The sequence below is a fragment of the Paramisgurnus dabryanus genome, chromosome 4, assembly GCF_030506205.2.
Source record: "Paramisgurnus dabryanus chromosome 4, PD_genome_1.1, whole genome shotgun sequence".
Classification (NCBI taxonomy): Eukaryota; Metazoa; Chordata; class Actinopteri; order Cypriniformes; family Cobitidae; genus Paramisgurnus; species Paramisgurnus dabryanus.
The window spans coordinates 50,869,720-50,892,487 of NC_133340.1; the positions used below are offsets into that span (position 1 = coordinate 50,869,720).

At 43.7% G+C, this 22,768-nt stretch overlaps 1 protein-coding gene and 1 long non-coding RNA gene across 4 annotated transcripts in view; both read left to right on the forward strand.

The window, feature by feature from the left end:
* Positions 1-1,592: 1,592 nt before the first annotated feature.
* On the forward strand, positions 1,593-3,524 carry LOC135736116 (uncharacterized). The gene is made up of 2 exons (XR_010527805.2): positions 1,593-2,609; positions 3,155-3,524. It is a non-coding gene; the product is annotated as an uncharacterized lncRNA (long non-coding RNA).
* Positions 3,525-10,033: 6,509 nt separating this feature from the next.
* The window catches only part of LOC135736117 (uncharacterized), a 32,484-nt gene continuing 19,749 nt past the window's right edge, over positions 10,034-22,768 (forward strand). The window contains exons 1-2 of one of the 3 annotated variants that reach the window (XM_065254903.2): positions 10,034-10,354; positions 12,495-12,709. The gene's annotated coding sequence lies outside the window, so the exon portion shown is untranslated. The remainder of the gene's footprint in view (positions 10,355-12,494; positions 12,710-22,768) is intronic. The other 2 variants (XM_065254902.2, XR_010527807.2) reach the window with 2 other exon arrangements.

Here is a 22,768-nt window from a genome sequence, read left to right on the forward strand (position 1 = left end):
ACGTCGGCGGTCACCAATTGTTGGACTTTAAGGCGTCCATTTGCATGTTCATAATTTAGAGGAAAGGCACAAGATACGTATATCTAAGTTCAAATATTTATTGATCAGATATGAAAAAGTTTAACAGCGCTGGGTCCTCTCAAGTAGCGAACAACCAGCTCAGGAAGTAACATGCTTATTTATAAAATATGTGACGTCGATCTTTCTTCAGAAAATCTCCACCCACAAAGGCCATTCCCCTCGTCCATCTGACTCCATCACCACACCCAATTTTAGCCTGTAGGCAAAGATGGACACACATAGACAAAGAAAAACAAACTGTTCTCCTCTCATCCCTGGGAGCCCTGCAGTTCCTCTCCAGTACTCCTCCACTTTGAATAGCATGTTATAATGCTTTCTTAAAAACAAATCATTAATAAAACATTCATTTATAAAAAACATAAGCTGTAAGATGAAAGTGATTATTATGTAAAACATATTTCAATATCATGACATCATTTCATTATTTGTAAAATTGGTTATATGAATAAGGCACACATTAACTTCTTTAGATAGATAAACACATATTAAATCTTTTACTGCAATACTACTTCTAAGCAAACACTTTAATCATTATTAAAAACCATCTGTTAGGAAAGAAAACACACACACACACACACACACACACACACACACACACACACACACACACACACAGGAGACTCTGTTTCTTCAAGGTTGAGCTGCCCTGCCCCCATTAAGTTATTCTGTATGCAACCTTCATTTCATTGGTTAATACAAATTTATCAAAGACAACATCTTATATTTATTACATCAATTATTTAATGATTAATACTGATTACGTAAGAAATACATTGCACATTTTATCCTGTGAACATTAAAGCATTAGTTAATGAAATAGTTGCCTGTTTGCTTTCCCCCTCAGGCCTCTCTCTTATCTTGATCTATACCAGGCGTAAATTCCTCGCTAATCCTCCTTACAGCACACACACAAAAACTGGTAACTCTCCACTCTCAAACATAAACACCTCATTTCTACATAATAGCTCAGTGCATATATGAAACACACAATGTTTATAGAATAAAATGATCAATTAAAGAAATATAAAAATGGAACAAAATCAATTTCCACAGTCCTTATTTGGACATCTTTGTAACTTTAACACTTTTAGCAATCAGCATGAAATGTAGGCAGTAAATATGTAAAACATAATTATTCAACAACACAACAGTACTCCATTGTTCATGAATTGGTTAAATGCATTCATTAGTTAAACATACTAATTTTCACTTTCTCTAAATATAACATAGTTATAAAGCAAACAACTTGTTTATTGAAACCATATGTTCTGCGTGTTTTCTCTTCAGGGCTTTGTTCCTACCCCCAACTGGAACAGCCTTTCAACTTTACACACAGACATTTACTCACATATCTCAGCACAGAAAGCATAATGGCACATATCAATTATAACATGACATACTGATTAATAAAACAACATAAAAATCCCACACCTGTTTTATTATTGGTAAACAGTTTTGTTTTAAATTTTTAAAATATTTTTATCCTTTTTCAGATGATATTTTTGTTTAAAGATTTTTATTATCTACATGTCATGTCTGTGTTTATTTCAAGTGCAAACAGTAGAACTGTCACAAATGAATATATCTATGACTTTGCACTTAAGTAAGCATTTAAGGTCAAAATCAGAGTGCAACTTTTACTTTTCATACTAAATAAAATATTCAGCCCCAAATAGCACTTGATTACAGAAGAGTTTTCACTTGTTAACTTGACCGATACAGCAAACATCACACCAAACATTCCAAAACCTGTTTCTGTCTAATGAAACAATCAATGAATTTGGGCAACCAGTATCTGATTGAATACTATAGCTAAAAGTGTGTCACAGCTTTGTTCTGATCGGTTGTTTCTGTTTATGTGTTTGTACACTGTGTGTTTTGTCATTGGTTTGTTTGACAGGTGGCCATGCACGTACCAGTCATTGTCTTAAGCCCAGGATACACTGGAGGATTTTTGCTCTCCTATAATATCATTACCTTATCACACAGTGCGACATGGATCATTTAAACTATTGACTCATAGGTTCTGACGACTGTGACTCCAGTTAAGTGTAATGTCACCAGCATGCGCTAGTGGTAAACAAATACTGGTACGCTGGTCGACATAGGACCACCGAAGAGCCACGATCACAAAAATTGCCACAAATGTTTCATGATGGTAATCTTTCGTGTGGGACCGCCAAAAATCATGCAGTGTATCCCGGGCTATATCCTCCCCTCCCTCTAGTCATCTAATTAATTGACGTTGATGAAATGCACTGTCAGTGCTTTTTCTTTCTGACTCCTCTCTGTTCTCTCCCGATCGTGCCCTGATGCCATCTGCACCATTCTCCCAGCCTCATCTTCCCTCTCTATGGCTAGCTTTACATCGGTTGGCTCTCCTTTGGCTTTCTTCGGCTCTCTTCATCCTGTCTGCCTGCCTCGCTGCTCTCCCCGATAACATTTCCTGTCTGATGCCTTGACCTCTGACTCTTTCTGCCAGGTGCCATCCTCAGCGTTGACTCACTTTAGTGCCACCCTGCTGATTGGTGAGTCTCTGCATTCTGGAATTGAGATTTTCATTGCGCATTAAATAAACTGTTTTGTGCTTACAGTTGAGTCTGTGACCTTTTTTTGACCAAGTGATATAAGTAGGGTCTCAACCTTACACAGTTGTCTTTATGATGGGCCTAGCATTTTTTAGAGAGTCTGTATTTCTGTTTCCTATGTCAAAACTACCTATTACAATGTTTTTGGTTGGAAACAATGATATGCCTTTGTTGCCAATGTTTGTTGTTTATGGGTTTTATTAATAATCAAATATTAAATAAGATTTATTTATAACTGATCAAACATTTTTTCTTTTGGAGTTTATATTCCATATAATTTGCCAAATTCTTATTATAGAGTTCATGTAATAAAGCTCTGTTTTCTTTGTCATTTATGTTTTCACTACAGTACATTCTGGTTGTATAAAGTTATAAGACTTAACAGTTTACAGGCTGTGATGTGCATTAGGCCTACATATTCTACCATTCCTATGTCACCTATTTCCCAGGGCAGCACAATAACCTTTACCATTTCTGTGCTGCAGGCATTGCACTTCTGAGGTCATCACCATCTTTCTTCAGCCAACCAAAACAATTCTCACCAACCACCCCGGCTCTGCTAAGCTTGATGTTGGAGGTCTGCTGTTTTTGAAGCAGGGGACCACTGTCCATTAAAGGCTTTCTAAACCATTTAACAAAATCACAAAAGATAGGGTAGTTCATACTCCATGTGATGTGCTATACAATGGAAGGGCCATCACATCTGGATACTGCAAAGAACAATTTACTAACTTATCAATTATTAAATGAAGAAAGGCAATGGAAAAGCAAAGATATTTCTTTCCCTGGGGAATTTGAGTCTTAAATTTAGTAATTACTGTTTTATGGAATAAATAAAAGTTGAATATTACGTTATTTTAAAAGCATCATGTATCTTTTTCATTCCTTATGTATTCTACATAGTAGTGTGTCAGGCACTTAAACCCTTATGAAAAAGGCCAAGGAAAATAGAGAGCAACATAGAAACATAAACACCTCATATCTAAAAACAACTGTTTATTTGCACATGCAACATTAAACTATGGTATACATCTCTGTTTTCATTACAATATTGAAAAGGATGAGTATTTGGAGTCTACAGTACTGCTTGCTCCATCTCTAGCAAAGATGAAAACATCCCGAGAAAAAGGACTCATTCACACAGCCTTCCTCGTTTTACCACCTCAACACATTTTACACGGACAACACAGCATCTGGAAGACATATATGATCCTCACCAGTGTTATTTATTGTGTGTTTTTTGTCCTGTGTGTGTCTAATGATAATAAAAATATATATAATTGATCAATTGAACTTTGAAGGATAAAGCAAAACAATTTACTATAAAGCTATCTAAAGCAATGGCAGCTTCATAAGACTTAATGGGGTCATCAAAGGGGCTCACAAACAAATATAATGCATATGGGTTGACTTGTGAAAACTAAATGTGCTGTTTTCATGTGACAGTTACCAGTTAGGGTTTAGGAACATGATAAAGTTAAAGTGCATTTAAAAATATAGTTTAGAGAAATGTGCGAAAGTGGTCATGAACTTCAAGGGTTGAACTGTTATAGTTAACTGTTTAAAAATATGTAGTTGTAACCTACTAATGCTTTCAAAAGATGCTCAAAATATAGATTACTTTACATCCTGAGATATTCAAGCCTTGTTTGTTGTTTCTGTGTTTAAGCAAAAGCACCACACCAGTAGGTGGTGGTAAAAAAAACAGCGTAAGTACGTGTTAACACGTGATTTACGCGTTAACACGTGTTAACACTATGGAAGGCCAACAGGGAAAAAAACATGTTAAAAATACGTGTTAACACGCACTACGTGTTAACGCGTAAATCACGTGTTAACACGCACTACGTGTTAACGCGTAAATGCGTGTTAACGCGTAAATCACGTGTTAACGCGTTAGAAATCATGGACATGGAGTTTTACCACCATCTAGTGGTGTGGCGAATCTGACCTAAATACACAGAACGAACAGATAGATAGGTGTCAGGATTTGGGTAAACACAAAACACGAACCCAGATGCGGACGTAACAAAAAAGGAATTTATTACAAAACAGGGGAAAAACCAGGAAAACAAAACCCACGAGGGGGCAAAACAAGACAAGGGAGGACAACACTAAACTAACACTAAACTTAACAAAAACTAACAATAACTTCCAACACATTAAACAGATCAAGACTTAAATATACACAAAACTTACTGGAACCGACAGGGCAAGAAACAAGCATGGGACAAGGCATGAAACAAGACGAACGTGCACTGGACACCAAACACAAGGACTCTTAAATAGGGAGAAAGTAAATTACATACAGCTGAAAATAATCACGAGTAAGGGATCGGGGAAAAAGTGACGAGACCCGGGAAATGCGTGGTCGGAATAAACCAATACTACAACCACACATTTCCCACATAGAACATATGTACTGTCAGAACCCTGCCATGCTAAACTAGATCTAAATACCAACAGGATCCGGCAGGATTCTGACAGTACGCCCCCCTCCAAAAGGCGGCTACTAGACGCCTTCGAAGGGGGAACACTAAACATGGGACAAGACAGACTGCATTCACAACATGATCCATGAAAACATAACAAAGACTAACAAGGGCAAACAGGCAATAACAACAGTGGGATTGGGGTGAGACAATAAAAATAATAAACAAGGGAGGGGGGGTGGGGGAACACAAAAGTTCATAGGGGGTGGTCCAGGGTGGGAGGGTGGGAAAGGAGTCTGGGTGAACTTGGGGAAAGTCCTGGAATGTTCATGGCCAAAAATTGCAAAATCTGGCTGGGGTTGCGCTGGCTGCGCACACGGCTGGGGTTGCGCTGGCTGCGCACACGGCTGGGGTTGCGCTGGCTGCGCACACGGCTGGGGTTGCGCTGGCTGCGCACACGGCTGGGGTTGCGCACACGGCTGGGGTTGCGCTGGCTGCGCACACGGCTGGGGTTGCGCTGGCTGCGCACACGGCTGGGGTTGCGCTGGCGTCTGCGTCGAAGCCTCTGGGCGCTCTGGCGTCTGCGTCGAAGCCTCTGGGCGCTCTGGCGGCTGCGTCGACGGCTCTGGGCGCTCTGGACGCTCTGGCGGCTGCGTCGACGGCTCTGGGCACTCTGGACGCTCTGGCGGCTGCGTCGACGGCTCTGGGCGCTCTGGCGGCTGCGTCGACGGCTCTGGGCGCTCTGGACGCTCTGGCGGCTGCGTCGACGGCTCTGGGCGCTCTGGCGGCTGCGTCGACGGCTCTGGGCGCTCTGGCGGCTGCGTCGACGGCTCTGGGCGCTCTGGCGGCTGCGTCGACGGCTCTGGGCGCTCTGGCGGCTGCGTCGACGGCTCTGGGCGCTCTGGCGGCTGCGTCGACGGCTCTGGGCGCTCTGGCGGCTGCGTCGACGGCTCTGGGCGCTCTGGCGGCTGCGTCGACGGCTCTGGGCGCTGGGTAAGATCCCCCTTCCTCCTGTTCTTCCTTCGAGGTCGCGGAACAGAAAGTGGATGAGGTGGTGCTCTTAAGTCGGAGGAGGACCCCCCAGATGAAGACTCCCAGGAGATCCTCCTCTCACGCTTCCCTCGAAGGGACAGAGGCGGGGAGCGGCTCTCTGGAGCCGGAGGAGAGAGTTCAGGGTCGCCGAACCCCCATATCCCAACGGTCCTTCCCTCTCGGATGGACGAGAGTCCATGGGGTTCGGCGGTACGGTTCGGGTTCCGCCTGGTGTTGACCTCGGGTCCGCATACGAGCGGGTCAAAAAACTCGTAACCCGACTCGTATGCGGGGCGGCAACCCTTTCCCAGTCTCGCCAGGCGAGTACCGGTGAACATGTCCGCTGGGTTCTTTTCTGGCACGTTCGTTCTGTCAGGATTTGGGTAAACACAAAACACGAACCCAGATGCGGACGTAACAAAAAAGGAATTTATTACAAAACAGGGGAAAAACCAGGAAAACAAAACCCACGAGGGGGCGAAACAAGACAAGGGAGGACAACACTAAACTTAACAAAAACTAACAATAACTTCCAACACATTAAACAGATCAAGACTTAAATATACACAAAACTTACTGGAACCGACAGGGCAAGAAACAAGCATGGGACAAGGCATGAAACAAGACGAACGTGCACTGGACACCAAACACAAGGACTCTTAAATAGGGAGAAAGTAAATTACATACAGCTGAAAATAATCACGAGTAAGGGATCGGGGAAAAAGTGACGAGACCCGGGAAATGCGTGGTCGGAATAAACCAATACTACAACCACACATTTCCCACATAGAACATATGTACTGTCAGAACCCTGCCATGCTAAACTAGATCTAAATACCAACAGGATCCGGCAGGATTCTGACAGATAGGATTGTAAATTGAAGTATTTTATCCTAAATATATATTTTTAAAAGTAATTAACAGTGAATAATGATCATAAATAGGTTACAGCTTGAACTATATATAATAATTATAGTATCATTTAATTTTGTTATAAATAATTTTGTTAGCTTTGTGAATTAGGCAATAGTCCCAATTTCTATTTACTTTGTGTCTTATGTCTTGTTCTTTTAGTACCTGCCTATGGAAAGAATTATATTCTTAAAAATAGAGGTGTTAAATGATGACACAGTAGTGTCACACAATTCTTATAAACAGTAGAGGATGATTAATATTGCAAGAAAAAAATTTCTTTAAACATTACTTAACCACAGGTAATCTAATTAAGTTTATGTTAATAACAATTGGTTAATAGCAAGATTAAGAATGTAAATGGAATGTATGCTCAAGCAGATGGTACATCTGCATCATTTGTGAACACACACACACACACACACACACACACACACACACACACACACACACACACACACACACATTATGATGTTCTACGTATGAAGTCTTTGGATACCTGCCATCATGATCTGATTGCACTTAAAGCTAGTTCAGCTAGTTTATAAATGCCTTATAAAAAAAAAATTCACTATACAGTATAGCAATACCACATATAATTACAACCAATTTAGCATATGAACAACAGATGGAACTCTATATGTATGGCCTAATGGGAGAACATCAATGTCATTGTATAGAGCAGTTAGGCTTTAAAACATGCTTTTTGAGTTTAATTAATAATCTTATTTTGTGTGAAGGAGGCTCTCTACTACAAACCTTTTAAGCTTTTTTTTTTTACTTTTTGGCACGCGTTGCCTCAGACAAAGTTTCCATATCAGAAAGTATGTGTCATAGATCAATCTGAGGCTTCCAATGGATTAGTCACACTCAGACCGTTTCTTTGTCATAGTAACTAGAACTACTCTGCAGCAGATACTACAATTATGCAAATGTAATAAACTTTTGATGCTTTTTTTCTGTGTATTTTCTGATCTATAAGACACTTTGGATGAATGTATATGCTAAATGAATAAATGCATATGTGATGACTGGAAAAAAAGAAGAATGGCAATAAGACACATGTCTATAGCTTTAATTGGAATAAAAAAAAGCGCTTTCTTGTTTTCACCTTTAGTTTTTTTTCCATCTGATCCTTTTTAAGGAAAAGTAAAAGTGACATAATGACCAATGTATGGTAACCCATACTTGAAATGTGACGTCTTTATTTAACCTATCAAGTGAGTGGTGAACACGCACTGCACGTCGTGAACATACACACCCAGAGCAGTATACTGCAGTGCCCGGGAAACACTGGGAGACAGGTGGCTGGCTCAAGGCACCTCAGTCGCAACCTGTCAGCCGTGAGACTCGAACCAGCAAAACTCTCAGGTTATAAGGCCGACTCTAACTATTAGACCATGACTGCCTATTATCTTATGATGTAAATATTATGTTATATTTAAGAAGTTAAGCTTTTTTGGTAACTGTTAACAGCCTTTTATCAACAATTCATTGTTTCACATATTGATACAAAGTAAAAGCGTAAGTGCAAGTTGTTTTTAAATTAAGCGAGCTCAAACATATATTTTATTCTAATAATTTTAGGATAAGCCCCTAGGATAAGTTAAATAATGAAATGAATATTTATGATGAACACTTGCTGTTAACAAGAAAGATAAAAACAAGAAGTCATCCTAACAGTGATTAGTTTTATCTTTACTTAGCTGAGCACTTGACCCCAAAAATTTTATTGTTTGTGTTGAAGCATTGTGATAGTTCGTAGGAAGAATACAAAAAATTCTGTGGTAATTTTTAACACCTTGGGTGTGAATCTAAGCAGTGTTGATTTAACTCTGGAGCTTTTGCTGAAATTAGAAATAGTTTCAACTACCCTAACCTAAAGGACTGAGTGGCAAGGTAAGGAAAATAACAGGACAAAGAGTACACTTCTATTAGTAATCATAATAACTTCTTACATTGAACTGATTATACTTTGATTTCTGTAATTTTGTTATTATTTGTGTGTAAGTATGAACAGGGTTGGGAGAACTACTTCAACATAATTTCCAATACAGTTACAAATAACCTTAAAGAGATGCAGTAACTAATTCAAGTATCACAAAATGAAAGTAATCAAGACTTACCATTAGACTACTTCAATGTCAAATATGTAAATAAACTTAATAGAAAAGCATCAGAAGAGTCTTTCAAACTCCAAGCAGATATGAGACAGATAGGCTACTCACTACAGGGAAAACAAAAATATTTATTTTTGATTATGCCCTCGATAATCATGATAATTAATGTTGATTATAAACTACATTAAAATGCTTAATTGCATTTTATAGGTAATTCAGGCTAAAACGTTTGAATGGTTTTTGCTTGCTTACTAATTCAAGACATCACACTGACTTTCTGAGTGACATGGAAACAAACGGTTTTTCAAACTTGGACTAATTTGTATAGAAATTGTCTACACTGCACAATAAAACTCCCTTTATAATGGATGACGTGGGAATTACTTGGCCCGTCTGACTTTTGGATTATAATCAGTACAATCAATGTACAGTGGAGAACACAGCAAAATTGTATTGGGAGCAATTTAGGGGCGGTTTCCCGGACAGGGATTAGACTAGTCCTAGACTAAAATAAATGTAAGAGCTGTACAAACTAAAAAAAAAATGCATTGACATATCTTAAAATACATCAGTGCTCTTTGTTTTGCCTTAAAATGCACATAGGTAATGTTTTTAGTAAGGTATGTTTGTTTATTTTTTCCTAATTAGGCTTAATCCTGGTTTAAGAAAACCCCTGTCCGGGAAAACACCACTTATGTTTGTCATTTAGTGTTTTGCGTTCATATTCTTAACTTTGGACATAGATTTATCAATATATTATTAAAATGATAAGATCATTAATGCATTGTCGGTAAACCATGCTTTCAATGAAACTGGCTTTAACAACAATAACTCGTTTTAGTCATTTGTGCATTGCATGTCGTTACCACTAATGAGCACAAGATGGCAGATGACTTCTTCGCCACTATCATTTTGAGTTGTATTTTAAAGGAAGATTTACAAGCAATAGCATGCAATGATTTTACTATAGCCAACTTATTAAATGAAGATCCAAAATCAGGAAGCCAAATGCAGTTTGAGATTTATTAAGAATAGTGTGTTATATAACAGGATATAGAAGAGGCAGATCATTATTTTCACACTCCATCACAGCAGGTGGCGGTATGCACCTTTAAAGTTGGTTCGTAACCCGCCATTAAACCAAAAGAAGAAGATGAAGATCGTAACGTCAGCTCATCGTAAGCAATAGGTAAGTGCTCGCTCACAAGCTTATGAATAATTATATTGCAGCGAATGCGTTACGACAGGCACTGTCATTGTGTGAATAATTAATGATATAGTGATCCAAGCATTACGTCGAGTTTGCCGTAAGCTTACCTCATAGCCATCATAAGCCAGGTACGCTGACGGAAGGGTAACGTAACCACACGGAAGAGCCAAAAAGTACTATGGAGGAATACAAACGCAAAAGCAGCAGCAGTAACAACAACAACAGAAAACAGTTTTGTTAGATAAATGGCCTTGGGTAGCCTGGTTAGCCAGACCTACATCAAGATGTAAGGTCTGGCAACTCTTCACACAAACGGCTCAATGCAAGGGGCGGGATGGTTGTCCCTCAAAATGCCTCTACACGCAATAGGATAGCGCTATGACGGATCAGAGCAACGAAGAAGGTGACGTAGTTACCGTAACCAGTCGGCAAAACTCCAAACACATCTTTCTTGCTTAAAAAGGACTTCAGTAGGGTTTATTTGCTCTTCTCTCAAAGAAAAACATAAGTCTAAGTCCTCCAGAGTCGCGGCCAAAGCCGCTTCAAAAGATATGCTGGGTCCCAATTCGCCTACTTATACTACGACCTAAAAGTATGTACTGTTTTTGTGAGGAAAATGTACGTACTTTTGAGTGTGTAGCAAAAGAGTATGCACGTTCTGGGACGTACTTCGATGACGTCATGCAAAGTGAACGAAAACGTGGTTGCCTAGTTACGCACACCAAACGCAGGTAGTTTGTGAGGCGGCTGGTTATGATGTTCATGTGCAACAATGTGTGTAATGAAAGCTACTTATTTTAAAGTCAAAATAGTTAAAGTTTATAGTATAACTATTGTTTAACGTATTTTAGGCTTATTTTATACTTATGTTTGCAAATCAGAAATACCGCGATGAAAATGAACCATGCTTTTACTATAGTAAAAGTTTAGTAACCATATTTCTTAATAAAGTTAACATTTGTACAGCCACAGTATTACTACAAATAAGTCAGTGTGGTTAAACTATGATTAGTGTAGTAAAAGGTGTTTTTTTCAGAAGGGTTTATAGTAAGGTATAAATCTAAGACAGAAACATAAAAAGAAATACATAAAAAAGACACATGCATGACACAGTACTACAGCCATGGTACTTTATTTTCACAACATCAACCGAATATTACGAGACAATGAAAGATAACTTTAATTAGGGTTAAACATTTACATTCTTACACTTAAAAGCTGAGGGCGCATCTCCGCTGCTGCGTCTGGCTGCCATATTTACATCACCACAAAGCTCCTCCCTCCCGCACGCAATGGGTTGTGGGCAATATTAGCCGTTAGAGTGTGGATCGATCTGCACTTCGAAATCTAACCGGAAATAGTAGACCATCCGGGTATCTTTGGGATACTCATTTCAACATACTACGTTTTTGGACGTACTAATTCTAGTTTCGAATACTATTTAGGACGGATAGTATGCGAATTGGGACTCAGCAATAGCTGTTCGCCAGCAGCAGCAACCATTCTCTGTTTTCAAGTAGGAACCGTTGCAGCTCTGTCGTCATCATGTTAAGCCCGCCCCACAGACGCTACACACGATGTGATTGGCCTGACCAAATTTTGGTTTTTGGACCGGTTAAGTGTATTGTGAGTGCCTAGACTAAACCCTGGTAGCAAATATATTTTGCGGCCGCTAGGGTGCGTCTAGATTTCTAGGCTAGGCCTTGGGCAAAAGTCTTTATAACTGCAATAACATAAGTTAGTGGAAACAGTGTCAGGCTTTCCCAGATGGAGACAATATAGTGAGGTAAAAATGTAGGACTGTTTAAATGAATGCGTTGTGTTTGTTATTCATTTAAAAATATGAACATAAAGTTATGACTCATGACAAACTGGCAAGAGAGTAAATAACACAGATCTGTCCAAATATGAGGGAAACGATATTCCTTTGTACACCTACTGTGTAGCATTATTAGAGTAAGTTGGTCTATATAATTTCCTTGTTGATTTTACATTAATAGGCTACTATGATTTTACATTTGAATAACCATTGTTTCAAAAATCATAAAAACAAATCTGATTCTAGTTATTACTAATACAAGCAACTTTTTATGGTTTTCTATATGCTTGTCTTTCACAGATTATTCACCCAGTGTTTATTCACAAGATTGACCGAAGTTTATTTAGATGACCAAATTATGAACAATGACCCACCCTGAGGCTGTAAGAGTGGGCCTGATGAGAGAATGCGTACTTGAAGCAGTTATAGGACTTAATATATTCAAGAAGACCAAGCGATCCTTATAGGACTACATGCAAAGCAATGTACTCCAGACCGCACAACTGGACATACAGGTACTTTTTAAAAAGTTCATTATTCTTCTTAACTTAAACATGCATGCTTATTCTTTCTGCTATTGTCTGTTTTATTATTAGTAAACAGTTTTGTTTTAAATTGTTAAAACATCTTTATCCTTTTTCAGATGATATTTTTGTTAAAGATTTGTATTATCTACATGTCATGTCTGTGTTTATTTCAAGTGCAAACAGTAGAACTGTCACAAATTAATATATTTATGACTTTGCACCTGCACTTAATTTAGACATTTTTAAGCATTTAAGGTCAAAATCAGCAGAGGCGGACAGAGTACACAGCTTCAGTACTTGAGTAAGAGTACAGTTACCCCTTGCTAAATTTTACTCAAGTAAAAGTAAAAGTACTACAGTCAGATGTCTACTTAAGTAAAAGTACAAAAGTACTTGTTCCCTTTCAGTCGGCAGTGTTTCCCACAGATCTGAAATTTACTTGTGGTGGTAGCTGGTGAAAAGGGCAATCATTATTATCCACCGACAAAAAATGGTCTACTATACATGTAACAAAGAACTAATAATGTGTGACACAACACAATACTTTGATTTATAAAACATTCATATTAATTTCACATTATAGTTCATTAATCTAACCACCCCAAACTTTTTTTGCCATAAACAAAGCTGACACTGTTTGTCAAAGCACCACGAAAAAACTTGATGTTTTTGCACTGATATATGAAGCAATTTGATGACCCCTTTTATCAAACTCAATTATATACAATACTATGTATACTATAGCCTATATAGACAGTGCAGGTCTATAGATTATAAATGTGACTGATGTTATAATGTTAATAACTTCTATAAGATAGGCCCTTTTACTGCTTTCTATTTCTCTTTTGCCGATTAAAAAAAGCTTAATCCACTAATTATTTCAGATTTAAAAGTCTACTTGCTGTCCCGATGACAGACTTTACATTACAGCTTTGCGTTTTTTATATCCTGAGTCAGCTAGAGCTTTGCTCATTCAGTATTAGCACTGCTTTTTGCTACAATCTCTGTGCAAACTGTTTAGATTTTAGTAAAGATATTGTCTATTAATAGTAAGACTATTAAAAAATGGGATAAAGAAAATGAAGCGGCGCGTGGTCGTGACAAGAGCCAGTTGCTATCGCCATAGAAACCGGAGGCACGCTAAAACAGCACTCGAGCTTTAGCGCGGTAGCGCTCACGGCCGTTCTCGATCGACTCGGGTTTTACACACAATATTAATCAGACTTGGGACCCGAAGTAATGAACTAGGACCGACCCGGACCCATCTGACCATTTAAAATATAAACCCGGAACCGTACGGGTCCCGCGTCCTCAGTGAAGAAAGACCTCTAATGGTAAAACTCTGCTCAAGTTCAGAAACATGAAAGGATACAATGTGACACTGAGGTTGCTTCGCGTTGCGCCCAATTCATTGAGAAACAGAGAGCACGTGAACGGACACTCAACCGGAGAGACACAACGTGCTTGCACGCAAAATGAAGCCAACTTAGATGCTATAAACACATATGCACATAAGCATATGCGACCATTTTGGTCGCTGTGTGTTCCCTGGCTGCTCCGTATGTGCTGCTGCAATTGATCCAGTTTGCCGCGCTGGATGATGAGTTTATGACGCGTGCATCATCTTCACGGTCACCCGACCCCCACCTCTCTCTCGCGCTCTCTCTCGCGCTCTCTCTTTCGCGTGAGCTCTCTCTCTCTCTCTCTCTCTCTCTCTCTCTCTCTCTCTCTCTCTCTCTCCAAAACACGGGTCATCCAGTCGAGTTCAGAAATATGGAAATTCGTAAAGTGATTTTTTTTTACTTGGGCGGGTCACAATTTACCTGGGCGCAGCGCCCAAGTAGAGCCTATGTATGGGAAACACTGGTCGGTCACTACGACGTCACGTCGTGACCGATGAATTGGGAACCGCTCCGCGGGTGACCTATCTACCTCGAGAAACTATAAAAACGCCAATGAACTTGGCATGCAGGTATTTGCATAATGCTGGCGCCGCCCCGCCAGGTGCGTATATAAGCCGCAGGTGCACAATACCAAATTAGCTTTTATTGCTTCGCAGCCGGCAGACATCTGCTCTCGAGAAGCTTTCTATCTGATCTTCGTAGATCCTGTTCTGGAAGGGAAGAAAATAAGATCTCAGCTTGCTGAAGTTGGTTGGGCAAAGACACCTCAGCGGAGGTTCGCAGTGTTTTTTCTCCACCCTTTCTCTCTCTCTCTCTGTCTCTTTAATTTAGGACTTGAGTTTGAGTGAGTGCGTTGCCTCTCCCTGTGTGTTTCACCAGCTCGCACAAAAGAGTGATTTCCCTAAAAGAGCAGCACGTTTGAGCTTTGTGTCTTTTTAAAGACAGCCACTCATTCGTGTCACGGTCGGGGTCGTCTTTTTAAAGATGGATTTCCGTCCGTGTTCGGTTTCTGGATGCGGTGTGTTCATCGCCCCCCGGGATGGCCACCAGCGTTGTCTTTCGTGTCTGGGGCTCCAGCATGCAGAGGCAGCGTTGCGTGATAGTTCATGCTCCATCTGTGAGGGCATGACTATGGCGGATTTGCGGAGACGGGTGTCGTTTCTCCGGGAACGGCTCCCGCCTTCCAAGTCTGGTGCTGCTAAGAGCGCAGCTACCAGACTTGCGAAGGATGATCTCCGTATAACGGTGCTGGGTCGGTCTGCTGGTTCGTCCAGCAGCTCCCAGCGCCCTGATCCGTTGCCAGCGGAGGTCCCGATGGAGACGAGCGGCCCGTGTTCTACGGTGTCCTCGCGCTCTGTCGAGCCTCCACCCGACGTGATGTCCACCGTAACATCGGAAGGGGGGTTGTCAGCCTCGGACGTCGATCCGGATCCGCTCCCGCCTTCGGGCCAGGTTGCGGCTTCTGTGTTCGACCCCGAGATGGCAGCCATGCTCGCCCGGGCGGCGGAGGCGGTCGGCTTGGAGTGGACTAAGCCTCCCCCACCTGAACCGTCCCGCCTCGATGATTGGTTCTTCGGGGGTGCCAGGGCTTCTCAGTCCTCGCCCCCGGTGCCTTTCTTCCCCGAGGTGCATGAAGAGCTGACGCGGTCGTGGAAAACCCCGTTTTCCGCCCGGAACCGACCGTTTCAGCCTTCACCCCTCACCTCTCTCGAGGGTGGAGATGCCAAGGGGTACACTGGTATCCCGTCAGTGGAGCGGCCGGTCGCGATGCAGTTGTGTCCGGCCGGTGTCGCTTCCTCCTGGCGGGACCAGCCTACTCTCCCCTCACGGGCCTGTAAGCAGTCTTCGGCGCTGTCCGGTGCTGCTTACAAGGCTTGTGGGGAGGCAGCCTCTGCCCTGCATGCCATGGCATTGCTGCAGGTCCACCAGGCTAAGGCTCTGAGGGACCTGCACGCGGGAGGTCACGACTCGGCGGAGTTCTCTGAACTGCGTGCGGCTACGGATCTGGCGCTCCGTGCGACCAAGGTCACCGCACGCGCCGTCGGGCGTCCGATGTCTACCCTGGTAGTCCAGGAACGCCATCTCTGGCTGTGTCTGGCGGACATGAAGGATGCTGATAAGACCCGGCTCCTGAATGCTCCGGTTTCCCAGACCGGCCTGTTCGGCGAGACGGTCGAGGAGTTTGCCCAGCAATTCTCCGCGGCCAAGAAGCAGACTGAGGCCATCGCTCAGATCATGCCACGTCGGAAGCGTCCTGCGCCTGCCCCGTCCACGTCGGCACCTCAGCCTGCTCCTCGCCGAGGGCGTCCTGCGGCGGCCGCCTCCGTTCCTCCCCGGGGCTCTTCTAAGAAGCGAGGAACCGGTCGTCAGCAGCCCGCCCCGCCCGCTCAGCCTGCTTCAAAGGGTGGAAAAAGAAAATCGAAGCGGCCCTGAGACGGGCGACCTAGAGATGGAGGGGATCGCTCTTCGGGAGATGGTGAAAGCACCACTCCCCCCACCGGAGGAGGGCCGGTTGGGGAATCCTTTGTTTCAATTTTCTGTTCCGCCGACTTTTCAGTCGGCACCCACAATTCCACAAAAAGAGCGAATTCCACTTCCATCTCTAGGTCTTCAGATGAGCGCCGGAGACACGAGCGGGCTCATAACCCCCCCTCGTTCTCCGACTCATCAGAGGAGTACAAGAGCAACGCACGGGCTCATAACCCCATCGCGCTCTCTGACTTCTCAGGGGAAAGAAGACAATCACGGGCTCATAACCCATCGTCTTCCTCCCCCTTCGCCAGAGGGTGCATCGAGTGGCGTGAGGTGTCTTCAGCAGAGCCTCCCTTACTAACCCACCCAGCAGCGGACTCAGGTGAGTGTTATCATGCACAACACTGCTGTCGGTGCGGCAAATACGCACACACCGGCGATCACCTCCGTTGCGCCCGCCGCGGGTACACCGATCGTGCCTTTAGTCCCTCTCGCACGGTGTCTGGGGGCGTGGGAACAGCTTCCCAGCCCGTCGCGTTGGCTTTTACGCACGATTCGTCTCGGCTACGCGATCCAATTTGCCCGGCGTCCCCCCAAATTCTCCGGCGTTCGTTTCACTGCGGTGAGAGCTGCCGATGCGCACGTCCTCCGTGCGGAGATCGCTGTCCTACTGGCGAAGGACGCGATCGAGCCGGTCCCTCCAGCCGAGATGAGGTCGGGGTTTTACAGCCCTTACTTTATTGTACCCAAGAAAAGCGGCGGCTTGCGACCGATCCTGGACCTGCGTTCGCTGAACCGTGCACTTCACAGAATGCCGTTCAAGATGCTGACGCCCAAGCGCATATTTCCATGCATTCGTCCAAACGATTGGTTCGCATCCATCGACCTGAAGGACGCGTACTTCCACGTATCGATTCTCCCCCGGCACAGGCCGTTTCTCCGCTTTGCGTTCGAGGGGCGAGCATACCAGTACAAAGTCCTCCCATTCGGGCTCTCTCTGTCTCCCCGTGTTTTCACCAAAGTAGTGGAGGGGGCTTTAAAACCCCTGAGAGAGAAAGGTGTGCGCATTCTCGCGTATCTAGACGATTGGCTCATAATAGCTCAAACACGTCAGACGCTGTGCGATCACAGAGATTTAACTCTAAAACACCTCGCTCGTTTGGGTCTTCGGGTCAACTGGGAAAAGAGCAAGCTTTGCCCCGTGCAGAGAATCTCTTTTCTCGGGATGGAACTGGACTCGATCGATTTGACAGCTCGTCTAACAGAAGCGCGTGTACAGTCGATTCTGACTTGCCTGAATACATTCAAGAGCAAGAGCGCCGTCCCGCTGAAACAATTTCAGAAGCTCCTGGGGCATTTGGCAGCAGCCGCAGCTGTAACTCCGCTCGGACTGCTTCATATGCGACCGCTTCAGCATTGGCTTCACGATCAAGTCCCGAGGAGAGCGTGGCTGCGCGGCATTCACCGTGTTATCATTACACCTGCGTGTCGTCGCACTTTCACTCCGTGGTCAGACCGTGCGTTTCTCCGAGCCGGTGTGCCTCTGAGACAGGTCTCCAGGCATGCAATAGTATGCACAGATGCTTCGGACACGGGGTGGGGGGCCACGTACGATGGGCTTGCGGCTTCGGGGGTCTGGACGGCACCCCAGCTGCATTGGCACATAAATTGCCGAGAAATGTGGGCTGTATATCTTGCGCTCGTCCGTTTCAGCAACGAGTTACAGGGCAAAGATGTATTAGTTCGCACAGACAACACTGCGACCGTGGCGTACATCAATCGTCAAGGCGGTTTACGCTCGCGTCACCTGTCGCATCTCGCCCGTCATCTCCTCACTTGGAGTCAGAAGAATTTGAGGTCTCTTCGTGCCATTTACATCCCGGGCACGCTCAATGTAGAGGCGGATGCGCTCTCTCGGGCTGCGCGTCCCGGCGAATGGCGACTCCACCCCATTGCGGTTCAGCAGATTTGGAGACGTTTCGGCAAAGCGCAGATAGATCTGTTTGCTTCCCCTGAGACGACCCATTGTCGCCTGTTCTATTCACTAGCCGACGACTCGCTCGGCGTGGATGCATTGGCACACAGCTGGCCGCGAAACATGCGCAAATACGCGTTCCCTCCGGTGAGCCTCATTGCGCAAACCCTATGCAAAATCCGGGAGGACGAGGAGAGCGTGCTGTTGGTGGCACCGTATTGGACAACCAGGAGTTGGTTTCCAGAACTCTCTCTCCTCGCGACAGCCCCTCCGTGGAAGATTCCCCTGAGGAAGGACCTTCTTTCTCAACAAGAGGGCACATTATGGCACCCGCGCCCCGACCTGTGGAACCTCCATGTGTGGTCTCTGGACGGGGCACGGAGGATTTGAGTGATTTACCGCAAGAGGTATCTAACACTATTGCTGCTGCGCGAGCGCCGTCTACGAGACAGGCTTACGCGCTTAAATGGAACCTGTTTGTCGACTGGTGTTCTTCCCAAAGTGAAAACCCCCAAGAATGCCCGATTAGTGTTGTGCTTTTATATCTCCAGCGCCGTTTGGAGAATAGGCTGTCACCATCCACTATTAAGGTCGATATAGCTGCGATATCAGCTCACCATTCACCCGTAAACGGTAGGACAGTGGGTCAGCACGACCTGGTCATTAGATTTCTCAGAGGCGCTCGAAGACTGAATCCTTCGCGTCCTCCCTCTATTCCTCCTTGGGACCTGTCCTTGGTGCTGAAATCACTCCAGGAAGCCCCATTTGAGCCTCTGCATAGTGTGAGTGTTAAATTTCTTACTATGAAAACATTAACTCTCCTTGCTTTGGCTTCTGTTAAGAGGATAGGGGATATTCATGCATTTTCGGTCGACGAATCGTGCCTTCAGTTCGGGCCGGCTGCATCCAGCGTAACACTGAGACCCCGGCCCGGCTTTGTGCCCAAAGTTCCCACCACTCCTTTCAGAGATCAAGTGGTGAACCTCCAAGCGCTGCCTTTGGAGGAGGCAGACCCAGCCACGGCTTTGTTATGCCCTGTTCGTGCACTACGTGTGTATATAGACAGGACGCAAAGCTTTAGGACCTCAGATCAGCTCTTTGTTTGTTACGGTGGTCAGCAGAAAGGAAAAGCTGTCACCAAGCAGAGGATGTCCCATTGGATTGTGGATACTATAGCCCTTGCATATCAAAAGCAGAATGTGCCTTGTCCGTTTAATTTACGTGCTCACTCTACACGCAGTGTGGCATCATCTTGGGCACTGGCTCGCGGTTCCTCGCTAACAGATATTTGTAGAGCTGCAGGCTGGGCGACACCTAATACGTTCACAAGATTCTATAGTGTTCGTGTCGAACCGGTTTCCACTCGGGTTCTTTCTACTAACTAGTTAAGAATGCCGAGGGTCGGCTCGTGTGTCGGCTTGGAGCCTCTATTTTGGTGCTGCACATCTGCACCAATATGGAAGGCCATCGGGGCAAAAACGTCTAAAAAACTGTTTTTGCCTCTCCTCCACCGCCCTGATAGCTGGTGTTGCGGAGCATCCGCTGTCAACCTATCACTGATGTATTCTCTGTAAACCTGTGTAGGCTAGGCGTCCACATTTGTCCCCTACGTGGGGTTCATTTGTGTGTATACTCCGTGGGGTACTAATCCTCCATGTTTTTCCTTAGCAGAGCCTGCTCTGCATCTCTCTGCATACTATGTTTTGTTCAGAGACTTTTTATGAGCAACCTATCGGTTGTTTCATATTTTTATGTCATCCATTCAACCTTCATAGGGGATGGCTTCCGCAGTGTTCTAGCTCCGCTCAGTTTAGACGCTTTTCCAGTTCGCTGCTTCACTATCGTGGGTTAAGGAACAGGTAGTGACTGGCCTTCTGCATTTCGCCTTAGGTTCCGCCCCCTATGTGGAGGGCGGAGGGCTTTTACAGACACTGGAAGGGTTCAGCTGCAGTGGCGTTTTGGTAGGGATTCCCAATTCGTCGGTCACGACGTGACGTCGTAGTGACCGACTGAAAGGGAACGTCTCGGTTACGTATGTAACCCTCGTTCCCTGAAGGAAGGGAACGGAGACGTCACGTCCCGTCGCCACAGTTTGCTGTTCCATTGCTGTTTTTCAGGCCGGGCACTGTTGCTCGGCTTCTCAGCAATAATATAGCTAATTTGGTATTGTGCACCTGCGGCTTATATACGCACCTGGCGGGGCGGCGCCGGCATTATGCAAATACCTGCATGCCAAGTTCATTGGCGTTTTTATAGTTTCTCGAAGTAGATAGGTCACCCGCGGAGCGGTTCCCAATTCGTCGGTCACGACGTGACGTCTCCGTTCCCTTCCTTCAGGGAACGAGGGTTACATACGTAACCGAGACGTTTTTAAAAGTACTTGAGTATCAAGCGTACAAGAGTACATTTTCTAAATGTTGCATTACTACTGCCACAGTGCACGTTGAACCATGTGAGATGATTGACAGCTGTACAGCAAATGATAGAGCTTTGAGGTAAAATCTGATGCAAATCAGGAAGAGGAGACACACATCTCACTCCGTTCGCTCTTTGAGCTCTTCAGATCGCATAATTCAGTGGAAAATTAATAGAAATGTTATTCTGTATGACTAAATATTTTACTAACATGTGATAATTAATCATTATTTATTTTCCCAAATATGCTCCCCATTGTACTAATAGCCCTGGTGGATTCTGTATATTTTATCTATTTGAACACAAATAAACAAAAGAAGAAGAGAATAAATGTTTTACGGATGAGGATTTCTATTCAAAATAACGAGCGTTACAGATTCATTATTTTGGACTCCTGGCATATATTAAGAAATTAATGTTACTGCAAACCAGTTTAATCATAAACAGTGGTCAAATGTCGAAGCTGGAGTCTTAAACCTGTCTTGTGATGCTGAGTTTGTCCAGATCAAGTAAGAGTGTGATGTTTTTACGAGTAATTCATTTTGAACAACAATAATCCGGGATCACCAGTGATTCCTGCCGCTGAAGTTTTGTTTTGGTAAACACAGCAAACACTTGAACGGGTACTCATGGTTATGGATAGAAATGTAGTGGAGTAAAGAGTACAATATTTGCCTCTCAAATGTACTTGAGTAAAGTCATGAGCAATGTTCCCTTTAAGCTGCGCGCGTTCGCGGCCGCGCAGGCCAGTCAAAGTGGCCGCGCAATAGATTTGTCAGACCGCGCACATTTTTCAGACCGCACATAAACATTGATGCATTTGCTGTTGTAAAAGAATTAAGAGAGAGTGAAGGCGAGTGTTCTAGAAGGAGAAGAAACTTTCAACCAATCGCTGATCTTGCTACGGTGACAGACACTTTTATGAGCCAATGGTAGCAGCGCATTCAGTTCACACAGGTGCCGCTTCCAGCACGAGCACAAAGTGAGAGCGAATCAGATGAGCGAGTCAGATGAGCAGCTGCACGGGGCGATCTCAAGAAACTAAAATATTTATTAAGAGGAAAAGTGATTCAAAACAGTGATTTAAAACAAATTATTGGATTCCTGAAGTGATGTGATAACTTGGAAAAGCTGTTGCTAGAGTGAGGAGAGAGCAAAATAGAGAATTAGAACGGAGGCAGATTCAGAATCACAGAGCATCAAAACACTTCGAATGAACTTCTTCTTTTAAATAAGAAGTTAAAATGTATGCTTTGGTGAGTTATATTCTAAATATTAACTTGACATTATGGCATAAGTGTTGCAAATTTGGCAGCAAACTATGAGTTTTATTAGTTTGTTTACATTGGCCGTTGGTATATAACGAACGAGCTGAAGCTATTTACATTTGAAAGTTAACAGTCAAGTAACGTAAATGTGATTAAAAAATAACATATGTTCAATAAGTTGAAACCCTGAGTTAGGTTGTTATTTGAAATGTTTACATGATGCTTATTGATAAATCTGTTGAATTGAAGATTAATTACTGTTCTGCCTTGTGTTTTTACAAGGCTGGGTTTTTTTGTGAGAATTGCGAACATCTGTAAAGTTCTCCTGCTCCATCTTGGACACGCGAGACAATTAAGTATATACTGAAGTAGGGCTGCAACAACGAATCGATTAAATCGATAAAAATCGATTACTAAAAGTGTTGGCAACGAATTTCATAATCGATTCGTTGTGTCGCGTGACGCAGAGACGTTTATTAAAAAAAAAGGAAAAACTTCAGTTAAGCGCGGAGCG